The following is a 12,928-nucleotide window of genomic DNA, read 5'->3' on the forward strand; positions in this document are numbered from 1 at the left end:
TTTAAGCTTTCCAGTTTATGCCTTCTCCTGACAATATTCACATGTACATATACTGTTTGGGCCAAAATCTAATAATTTTTAGCTTACCTGCCCTGTCTTGAAGGGCAATTGTCATCACTTTGTGACTGTCAAAATGAAAGAAATTTGTGGTGGTATATTGGTATGGCCCTGTCGTAGCCTTCTATGGACAACTTCGTTTTGTGTGTTAAATGGAATATTGATTGATCTTCTTACAATTTTGCAACAAGGTTCCAGATTATAAATGGAAGGTTGGTATTGATTTAGGGGTTATGACCCTAACCATTTTTCAATTAAAATAAGCATTTCATGAAATTAATCTATAATACTCCAATGAAAGCATAGGAATACCTGGTATCATTCTATAGTATTCTATACTACAATTGTCTGACTTGGATTTAATTTTAGGGTAAGGACTTAACTTTCCAGAAATAAGGGGCCAAAAACATGCATCTTGCAGTTGTCTAGGACATTTATTAGGAACTATAGTGAATGAGTCTGTTTTTAAGTTGTATTACAAGGCGTATTCCTCATAGAAAGACTGGGATTAATATTTGGGGTTGTGATTTTAGCCAAGTATAAATTAGAGGCCAGAAACAATTTTTTTTTTCTGATTCTTTGATGATTGCTTGTTTATTTCTGGTCTAACTTAGCAATTTTTTTATTCGATTAATACTTGCCTACCTTTCTCAATCAGATTTCAGATATCTTTAACAGTTTTCGAATTAAAAGGCAGTAGCATCCTAATAAATCGTCTTATTTATTGTACGATTTTGAAATATTTTTTTAGATTCCTTGTGCATTTTTCAATCAGACTTAAGATATCTCTCAAGGTTTTCAGGCATTAATTGATCAGAGGGGACCATATAAAAAAATTCTGACTTAAAGGCTTAGGAATGTGATATTGTTCCACAATATTCTATATCCAAATACCTCGATTGTCAGGCATGGATCATTCTTAAGGTCAAGACGAATTTGTCAGAAATATGCATTTCACTGACGTCCAGGCAATAACTTGAATCTTACATGTAGTGAATGAGTCTCTTCTAAATTGTGTTAAAAGGTGCCATACCAAAAAAGGAAAACTGGAAATGAATTATACAGTTTTAAAATTAAAAGTGGACCACGCCCCAAATCGTGGACTACCACTTTACCACTAATGAAGGTTCCTATATAATTTGAACTTGGTGGCCCTTACCATTTTAGAAAAATAAATATATTATGATAAACAGATGTTTCATTAAACCCTTGTAGAATGTTCTTTAATTCGCGGGTTTTATCATTTTTCTTAATGTGTTCCTTTTGTATTTCTTGAAAACGAATGTATCGGCAGCTTTTATGTGCTTTTGGACCATTTTCAAGTTGGAGATGGCCGAAGTTGGGCAACGCCAAAAAAATTCAACTTGTAATTTTGGTCTGATTTCAAAAACTCTTTTTCATAAGGTTCCTCACAGAAAGCCCTGCATGCGATTTTCAATCAGATTTCTGATATCTCTTGCGGTTTTCTAATATGGGTCCACAACTAAGACTTATTCAGTTGCTAATATTGTTAGCGACTTCTTGCACTCGTAACTTCAGTACTATGATTTGCATAGTTACATATATTACTACACCACAGGTGCCATAGAATAGTAATTTCTAGCTTTATGCGGGAACGAAATGTCTTGGATACCATCCACAGATGCACAAGTGTTCTACGTGTGTTATTTTACTTATTTGTGTGAGACGGGGAGTGTAAAGTCCTTGTATGAGAACTGAAAGTTAACATGAAAAGATAGTGATTGGTTAACTTTGATCTTCCTGTAATGTACCTGAGAAACGCCTAGCCTCCGAGTTGTTTTGATAGAAGAACAGGTTACAGACCACCAATTCAACCAATGAGCATTTGGAACATACGCAAAAATAGTCCTACGCAGAAATTACCCCTGTTCCTCATAGTGCTGTGAAAAAAGTTCTCATCTTATTTAAATAATTGAAACAGTTTCTGAAAGGAAAAACATTTCTGTACATTTTATAGGTGCATTTTGCTTCTTGTGATGTGAAGCCTAATCTCCATAATGATTTTTAAATATACCCCTATCTTGTGAAAACACTGGGATTTCCCATGCTATTTATAGACCCTTCACTTCCGGTGACCAGTACTGCACTGCAAGTCTGCTAACCCCACATGCCATTCTGAGGATTGTGAGCTGACATATGTAGAATCATGCTGATATATAGTCCTCTGCAGGTTAAAGTTAAGGTAAAGTCCAGAGAAGCCATTGAATATTGTGAAATTAGCATAGAAGCCTATGGAAAGTGGAATTAGTGGTTTTTAGCCTTAACATCAAGCCATGGCAAAATGAAAAGTTTCTTGAAATAGCTTTAAACTACTTGAAGATCTTGTTAACTTTGCCATGAGAGGAATACACTACAAAAATCCTTCAAAATATGCATTTTTTTAAGTTATAGGTCCAAATTATGGAAAATTGGTCTTTTTGGCTGATTTTTATGTCCTATCTTGTAAAAAGTGTAGAAAATTTAGTAAAAATATCAAATATTAAACTTTGAGGGCTATATTTACCTAAATATGGTGGTAATAAGCACTTGAAATCAAGTTTTGTGTAGATTTGAGCAAAAATTAGGTTAGAAATGAGGAAAAACTCACTTTCATTACTGCGGTTAAGGCCATATCAGCATTCCCCTATGGCAACATGGAAAATCCATTATTGAGTACTTTTTTTGCTTTAGGTGCCCTTTACTGGTCATGTTTTAATGTGAAAACACTGTATTTACAAATTTAAAGCCAAATATATCACCTTTTGTGAAAATTTAAAGATTTAGGATTTTTGACATGTGATCAAGAAAAAGGGGGAGGCATGTCAGAAATAAATTTTTAAAAATAGACCAATTTCTCAGAAAATGATTACTTTTAAAACTATTTCTTCATTAATATTGTTAAAAAACAAGTTGTGATTGATATTTTTTATTTGAAAAGTCAGAAAAAGTTCTTTGCAAATATTTAATGCATTTAAGTATGGTAGAATATTGTCACTTTTTTGCTCGCACAACTTGGTTACCCTATATTTAAAAATCAAATATTTAAAAAAGTGCTTGTCACATTTCACTGAAACTTTGCAAATGCATTCAGTATGTGTGTAAGAAGATACCTGTATAGTTATTTATTTTTTCTAAGACAAAAACTGACTCTTTAGGTTACAGACCACCAATTCAACCAATGAGCATTTGGAACATACGCAAAAATAGTCCTACGCAGAAATTACCCCTGTTCCTCATAGTGCTGTGAAAAAAGTTCTCATCTTATTTAAAAAATTGAAACAGTTTCTGAAAGGAAAAACATTTCTGTACATTTTATAGGTGCATTTTGCTTCTTGTGATGTGAAGCCTAATCTCCATAATGATTTTTAAATATACCCCTATCTTGTGAAAACACTGGGATTTCCCATGCTATTTATAGACCCTTCACTTCCGGTGACCAGTACTGCACTGCAAGTCTGCTAACCCCACATGCCATTCTGAGGATTGTGAGCTGACATGTAGAATCATGCTGATATATAGTCCTCTGCAGGTTAAAGTTAAGGTAAAGTCCAGAGAAGCCATTGAATATTGTGAAATTAGCATAGAAGCCTATGGAAAGTGGAATTAGTGGTTTTTAGCCAACATTCGGTTCATCACGGGTACGAAGAGCATATCGCAACTTCGCTCGAGTCCGTACCATTTCGTATTCACTCGATTGACAAACTGCTGCTGCGTTTACACAACACAAGTTCAAAAGCTTATTTAAAAAAGTCGGTACATACAAAAAAATTACAACACAAGCTTTAACGAGCGTTTATAACCGACACAATATAGTTCTAAATGTCAAGTATATTTTCGAAAAAAAGAATACATATAGTTTTCTATTATACAAATGTACCATGTCAAAAAAAAAAAAAGAACATGAATGTATTGAATCAATCATCTTCATTAAATCGACCTAAAATCTTCAAGCCTCGGCGCACTAAATTTGTGATTTTTTTTTTAAATTCTAAGTCCATACATGCATGATCTACGCCAAGGTTTATGATAAAATCAGTGGCATAGAATATTTGACGATTGAAGACTTCAGTCTGTGATTTTTGGGCTGATTTTGATTTTTTATTGGATTCTTCATAAAACCCCTGCCTGCGTTTTTCAAACAGATTTCAGATACCTCTTACGATTTGTAGTTATAATGGCTCAAAGGGGGTACACCTGAAAAATCGGCTTGTTAATTTTTGATGTGATTTTGAAAAAAAATGACAATAATTTAAAATTTTGTGCAATGTACTCGTGTCCATAATAAATTGTAAGTACTTTTGCTTTTGTTTGTCTAATAACTAATATTGTGTTCACACTTGCCCCAACTGTTCAGGGTTCGACCACTGCGGTCGTATTATGCTGAGCTCGACAAAGCTTTTATATTTATTTATTTTTTTTTTTTGGCGCGTTTTTTTTTTTTTATGGATTCCATATGAAAATCCCAGCCTGGCCCCTGTTACTACAATAGAACATAGGGTGTCGGACAGAAGTTTTCAGCATATACATCCGTTAGGAAAAGCAAAATTCTGAGGGGTAAAAGTGTTCGACATGATGAGATCTATCATGGTCGAATTTTCGTGTAAATCTGTTCGGACACGTTGGTGTCTTTCCCTTTTTAGCTCACATGGCCTAAAAGCGTTCATCGTCATCTGTCAGTCGTTGAATTTTCTTTGAAAATTTTCATTGAAACCATTTAGTGAATTACTAGCAAACTTGATCACCAGAATTCAAAGGATATGTACTTTAAAACCTGTATCGATTATATAGATCAAACGTGGCCCTCATTGAACACTATTTTAAACCACCTGGGTTGTCACCCATTTCTACATATATCTAAAAAAACCATAACAAATGTGACTATCCGTGTTCTATGAAAGTCTTCGTTGAGTCAACTCCTTGTTAGTTATTGCCATGAAAAGCGAAAAATGACGTTTGTTGTGGTTTTCACCCAATATCTTGAAAACTATCACAGAAACTTTTCAACTACTAAAAGCCTACTAAAGTCTCCATTTGGTCAAAATTGTTGAATGACTCCTTGTTAAAATTCTGCCCTTGAAAGGCAAAACATGATGTTTTTTTTTCAAATTTACGGCCAATATCTTGAAAATAGAAAAAATCTTTTAATTGGTGACAGAATCCTTATAATAAGGCCTACCGAGTTCTCTAATTGGTTGAGGTTGTCGGACGACTCATAGTTGGAGTAAGTATGTTGCAGTTTTCAGTCAAAATTTTGAAAATTTTAATAGAAAAAAAATTAATGAAATGATCCTAATGATAAGGCCTATGTACGCCTCTATTAGCTCAACATTGTTTTACGTCTCTCTGTTAGAGTTATAGTAATATATAGTATTGCCACTGAAAGGCAAAGCATGACTTTTCGCAACTTATGGTCAATATCTTGAAGAGTAAAACAAAAATAAAAATAAAAAGTAATAATAGAAAAAAATTCAATTGATGAAATGATCCTTATGATAAGGCCTATATACGTCTCTATTGACTCAAAATTATCTTACTCTCTGTTACAATTATAGTAATATGGTATTGCCCTCGAAAGGCAAAGCATGACTACATTCACTTGATGAAAGGATCCTTATGATATTAACTAAGTCCTGCTAAAAGCTTCATTTGGTCTATCAGACGACTCGGAGTAAAGGCCCTTGAACAGTGAACCAGGTTACCGAGTCATCCTTCTTATTCGACGTTTTTCTTTCGCAATTCTTAATGTTATAACTTTCAAAATTAAAGACTTCCGCTTTGACACTACAATACCAATAAGAACCAAACTTGGTTTGAATGTTCCTTAGGGAATTCTTGATCTGTCGATAAACGTGTTCAGCCGAATTTTGACATAATCTAAAAGAGTTCAGCATGATGAGATCTACTATACCTACAAATGGCTTCAAAATTAGCAGCATTTGACTAGTTACATCAGGAACCAATTTCAATATAATTAAGCACACAACATAGTGAGTGTCAATACATTAGTCAATATGGTAGAATATACATATGAATTTAGTTACTGTCTCCTTAACACAAGTACTCAATATAGCCTGATTAAAGAAACATACATCCTTTGTGAGATGGTTGATGTGCTGTAACATCATCACTAATTGTACATGAATGAATTAATGAATTATAACTGTGTCAGACATATGCGCTAAATTTAGATTCTAAGGGAGACTTAAGTGTGCATGTTGGTAGTGTCCCAGATTAGTAGCTATAAGTAAACCAGGTAGTCCCCTCTTCTTTTTATGCTTCTCTCGGTGGTATGGAACATAGCTATCTAAATAACTATAAATTTCAGTATAGAACTTGGTTTGCAAATATATATCACCAAACAATCGTCAACATAAAATCATTGTTTTATCACATTAGGTCTGAAAAAAAATCCAGTTTAGCACTATTGATGGATTGCAGTATTAATTTTTCTGGTATTCAAAATATATTATTCGCTCATCTAAAAGATGGGACGTAATACCATCGCCCGTCGATCTCTTCTAAATGCGGATTGAAACTGTAGTATTCGGGCAATAAGTTGAATATATAGATTTTTTTTTTTTTTTTTGGGGGGGGGGGGTTTGACCGTTTATGAATCAACTGTCATGTTCTTTATGATTGGATGAAATGTTTTCTGTATTTAACAAAAAAGATTTTTATCGCTTGATTTCCGGTGGGTTAAACGTCTTTTATGTATTTTAAAACACATTTGCGGTGGCTTCATTTCAAGAAGACGCTTACCCTACCGGTGTACCTGGTTTCAGTTGAGTCCCAGTTTTAGTGGAGTCCGAATTGTTCATTTACTTTTTTACTTTGTATGTATTATTTAATTACTTTATATTCTTTGTTTTGTTTTCTGTTTCCATGTCTGGTCTCTATCCCTGGATTACATTCTGTTAATTTCCGCTAGAATCTTAGTCCCTTGATTACTCTTCAACATGTCTGGTGATAGAGGTTATGATGGCACCAAGTCAGAAAATAGCTTGCAAGACAACCTTTAGCACTGCTGGAGTAAATCTCATTCCAGATTCAGAACCGCAAGCTTGAATTGTTATACATGTTAATTTTTTGTGGTCGAATCAAGCTGCGCAGCATTTTATTGATCGTTTCTTTTGCCGAAGGTGACTTAGACTTTGCAGTCCGTCCTCGCCTTCCGCCATGCTTTGTGATATAAATATGTTTGATAATTTGTACATTTCTTTACCAAGACAAGTTACCGATCAGCATAGAATTGTTTCGTTAAGTGATTTTTGTTGCTTTATAAGTTAGGAAATTCATGCAAAAATTCAGTTTTCCGCACCTTTTTTCTTTACTAGCGTGCAGATATATATTTGATATTTGGTAAATTGCTTACAGATCAAGTTCTAATTTTATTTGTTATGGTCCTTGAACTTAGAAAATCAATGCAGACTCCGTTTTCCGCTCGTATTCTCGTTAACAAATTACATGTATGCATAAAATTTGCATTTTCTTTTCAACAGATTTGTCGTCCGACACGGGACTTCGTACTGCAACGTAATACACCCAGAATCCTTGTTTTATTAAGACTTCTACCATATTGTAAGTTACTAAAGAATAGATTCTATCGGAATTCAAAAGAATTTAATCCAGGGATAAAGACTATACAGAAAAATAGATACACACAACAATTAAAGATCATGAAATAAATCAAAATAACGCGTACAAAGAAACTAAAGTATATGAGCAACTCGGACTCGACTAAAAACTAGGAGTTGGCGGGTTGTACAAGATAACTCTTACAGTAGTTTGATGACTCACATTCCTCAAGTATAAAGTAACCGTTTCCTTTACTTGTATTATTATTATTAGATTATGGCAAAGTAAAAAATCTAAAATAGCCTGGGTCAACCATAGCAAAAATACATCAATAAACTTAATTAGAATCATTCGCATTTTTTTACGATAGAGAAAATAGAGAAGATATTTAGCTTTGATTCGAATCATATGTTTTATGTTATTCTTTTCTTGTCTTATCCCTCTTTCTGAAATATTATCATAAGACCGTCATGTAATAATGTTCATCAGATGGTTTTATTAAGCAACCAAAACATTACCATCATCAGCGGAATGGAAACGATATCTCTAATATGATAATTAAATTATACGATATGCAATGTTTATGTATTCATATTTTTGTACATTTACAAGTATCATATATAACTTCATTGCTACATTCGTATCGGTTATACAGTACAGATCCAACAATCTCAAATCAATGTTATTTTAGAGTAAGGAGTTACCATTATCGATACACATAGGAGCGCGATCGACTGTGAGATACTTTTAACCTTGTTTTATTCCCTTTGAAAATGAACAGAGACATGTCCAGGATTCAAAGTTAAGGATTGCGTAGATACAGATTGAATTAAAAGGCCAAACATCCCAATATTTGAGAGTTGAAAAATTTCAGATATGGTGCAAACTATTTTTTACCAATTGTAAGAGCTATTCTTTTTTACGTTGGATATCAAGGACGCTGTTCTTTATTTTAGAATGTTAGGAAATTTTGACAAGCGTTCAAAACATTTTTGATATTTCACAGGAAGCTTAAAATATTCGAGACAAAAAAAAAAAAAAAAAAAAAAACAATATTTTGCTTTGAAAAACAATGCATGGTTATCGTTTTATCGTTTTTTCTTATAATTTTGGTTTTGTTTTAAAGTAATGTGACTTTTAACGCGGAAATTAAAACTTTTAGCACCCGTTTATTTATTTAATACATAATGATTACATGACACGATGTTACCATAGTATTACATTTATTTGGTATATTGCACATTTTTGTGTGTGGCACTTATATATTAATTAGTTCTTTAAGTTACACATTAATACCTATCCCGAGATATTTTCTAAATCTGTACGATGTTTTATATCCCACTTATGCTTCGTGTACTTAGAATGTCTGCGAAATGAAAATGCCAGGGTCTTCAAAAACACATTTGAAAAAGTACAGCACGTTAAAAACACAACATATCTCTCAAAGGTTGATGTCATCTTGGGGACCATGGTAATCAAATTGTCACATTTGTCGAACAATCTTAGCAATAATGATATGGAAATATAAAGTTGATTCGTCTTTGTTTCAAAGTGTTTGATCTAGTGGCCTACTGAGTAGTCACACTCCAGTTTATAAGACAACTTGTAAAAAGACCATCTAATGGCAATTGAAACTGGTCGTTATAAGAATGTGGCAAGAGAAAATAGAATTGCACTCGATGTTTATTTTTTCTCTAAGATTGATAATACTGTTAACTTATTTCTTTAGAATTGAGAAAATAAGGTCCATGCATGTCGTTCATGGGCTTTCCGCTGCATCTAGATGTATTATATTATATTGATTCGGTCTATTGTGTTGTCTATTTTGCATTTGCTTGACCCATATACATGTAGGCGTAATTTTGTAAATAAATAAATAATTATGAAAAGGAGTTTAAATTTTACTTGTGCACTTGCAGTCATTTCATTTTTGCCATAATTTTGCACAGTTAAAGTTAATAAATTGTTCTTACAAAAGTGAGATTCCATCCTTTACATCCCCTGAAATTTGGTCAGTTTCGATACTTAGTGTTTAAGACATTAGTCATTTCAAGACGTTGACCTTCGTTAGTTATCACAGCCTCTAATCTGTACGCATTTAGTACTTATTAATTAATGTACCCTCCCTCCCTCGTTTACTACGTTCTGTGTTATATTGTATGCAATAATATGAAACACATGACCGTGTTTTTATGACTGGCATAAAATGCATTTCTTGCTATATTATGACGTCACACTGTCCAATTGGTAATTCCCAAAATAAACAGACGTAAATATTTGGCATTATACATACATATTTAATAGGTTGCCAAGTCGGTAATAAACTCCGACTGTTCTTGATCTGTCACAAAAAATAAAATCATTTTTTGGGGTAAAACCATTTTTTGCTAGGAACAGAGAGAACCATATCTTAATATTTTTAGTATCTCTACCCGCGGCAGATATGACATCCGATTCTATCTTCAAAAAAAAAGTGTAAAAATGATACACAGCAAGCAGTGACATCAACACCTGGCTCTGGTTACATACCTATAGGTGAAATTTTCTTTTATTATTTTTGTGGGAGCAAAAAGAAATGTATGTTTCCTGCAATCAGTCAGTCTAATCGAGCATTCACCGTTCGTTAATGAATAGACGTCATATCATTCTTTAAGGAATTGTTCGTATTATTTTCCAACTAAAATCACTCTTGCCACCGTAATCTATTTCGATCTGATGGACGATGATTTCCCCGCATTCCATGTAACAGTTGGACAAACACTTTATTCCCCGGCTCGTTTAAAGTACAATAAATCACTATATATAAGATATTCGTTCTACAAAAGGTATAGTGGATGATGCAAAATTAGAACCTCATACCGGCTGCAGATGGATTTATCATACATCAATCATGTAACATTACAGCCAGATCATACTAGCCCTTGCAGACAGTGCAAGGGATTGGAGTATATAAAGGATAGAAAAGTGTGACGAACAGACATACTGATCTTTATATACCGCGTAATTTAAACGTGAGAAATGGGTAAAATAAAATTAAAATCTTAAAAACATAACTCATATGATTCTTGCATACTTGTAGAACTATCTCGATCTAAGCATAAATTATTGCTGAATAATCATAACAAAATCAAATTCATTCGCTCTCTCCTAACCGCCTTAATTTTTCATAATAACGTTTTATACTGTTAGATGAATGTATGTCTCCGTTTACTTGTATTTACGTTATAAACGAAAGTGAAAAAATGCAACACATATGGTTTACTATCTTAGTGTCAATAAACATATTGAAATCTTCTGTTTGATTGCAAGTGCAGAAACGTGATGTATGTAGTTACTGAAAAAAAAATCAAGGTTATTTGCTACAAATTGTTTTACAACGCCTTGTCTTGCTAATTACGAACACGTTTCACGGGTGTTTAGTTACTCGTCATACATATATACATAGCATGACTGTGTATTATCTCCAGGATAATTTCAGAATATAATCATTTAGCCGATAAGTGTCATAAATGTGTGAAGTGGGTTTTCCTTGACTTTAACAAGGGTGCATGTTTCTTAGATTTAGTGTATAATTGAAAAAAAATAAGGGATTATCTTTCGTACTTTATATCAGCCAAAAAAAAAAGCAAGCAAAAACACAAATAAAAACAATAAGTTACAAACTAAATTACAACACAAAAAACTTTCATCTTTATGAAGTCAAATTATATTAAAAGATGGTCGAACAATTAGTGTATTCCTGTTAGGGTCACAGTGTCTACATTTAAAAATTACGGGTAGATTTTTTTTCTTAAGAGGTAAGATTTTTTTGCGGGACGATGAGGAATAGGTATGTTTTGATTGTAATTTTGCCGAGTAAAGATTATGTTTATGAATTGTTGATAGTAATGACCAATTAACACGACACTATATATAGTAACATAGTCAGTGGTTGAGTATTGACTTTTGTGTTTGAATCTTAGAGGTCGTCTTGTACATTTAACCATACGCCCCTATCTGTGGAACTAACTTCTTTACCACTGTCTGGGTAATGGTAGTGTTCTGAATGATAGCTTCGTAGTCGATAAAGAAAGTAGTTGGTGGTTACTGAATCTACTGAATCTGACTTAGAATGCAGGCTGTCTTCGGTACTTGACATCGATTTCACAAAAAAGTCGTAAGTGTAAAGTTGATCGTAAGTACTGACGTCACAAAAAAAAACGGCATTATGACGTCATAATTTACGATCAACTCACAATGTTTCTGAAATTGTTTTATTTGCTCGCTGGCTATCATATCTTTGCTATGATTGTTCGGCAATTCGACAAATGAGGAAGTAAATTTGTGTTGCCAAAATGTCCTAAAAATGATGTATTAAATATTATAAATACGTTTTGAAGACCAATTTTCATCTAAAGACCCCCTCCCCTTAAAAACGAATAAGCGCTATTAAAGTCGAAATTTTGTTTGATTTGTGACTATTAAAGTCGATAGCACCTAGCGGTACGAAGTGCATGACTTGCTCCGCGAGTCTACAGAACACTCCTTTACAAAATCCTGGCTAAGGACATGTGAAGTACATGTATTTTGAAGCAATATTTGTAGTATTATGGAAAGAATACATTAAACGTTCAAATTTTTATTAATTGACAAGAAAAAATCTACTTATCTTTTAAATAAACAATAATTAAATTTTCTACCCTGAATTATACACGTAGGACAACCAGAATTTTTTGTGTGGGACAATGAGAGTTATGAAACTTTCGAAAGTAGAACAATCAGAACTTTTTGTGTGGAACAATCTGAACTCTGAAACTTTCAAATGTGGGACGATCAGAACTTTTTGTGAGGGAAAATCAGAGCTATGAAACTTTCAAAAGTGAGACAATCAAAGCCATGAAACTTTCAAAAGTGGGACAATCAGAAATAAACCGTACAAATGTAACAGTGTGGCTGATACAAATAAACACGAAGGAGACGCCGATTGTTTACGTGTTGGAAAATCACACGATGCTAGTTCATGAAGTACATGTAATTCTTTTGTTTTAAAGAAACAATTCAATTTTACAGAATAAAATATTTTAAACTGTTTGTTATTACTTTATGATATATTGCATATCATACGGTACATAGCTCAATCGAATTAAAAGACAACTATACTGAGAAAGTACCATAAAACGCCCAAATATGCACAGTACATGAATTTAGTACATGTATTCATGTTAAATGACCATCATGTCAAAGTCTTTAACAGCCACGCGAGGAAAACCGCCTACTGTTCGTTTGGAACATCTTAAATGTGGAGGACAACCAAAGT

Source organism: Perna viridis, chromosome 11, assembly GCF_037379345.1.
Source record: "Perna viridis isolate PV_CMFRI_1.1 ecotype Kerala chromosome 11, ASM3737934v1, whole genome shotgun sequence".
Taxonomy (NCBI): domain Eukaryota; kingdom Metazoa; phylum Mollusca; class Bivalvia; order Mytilida; family Mytilidae; genus Perna; species Perna viridis.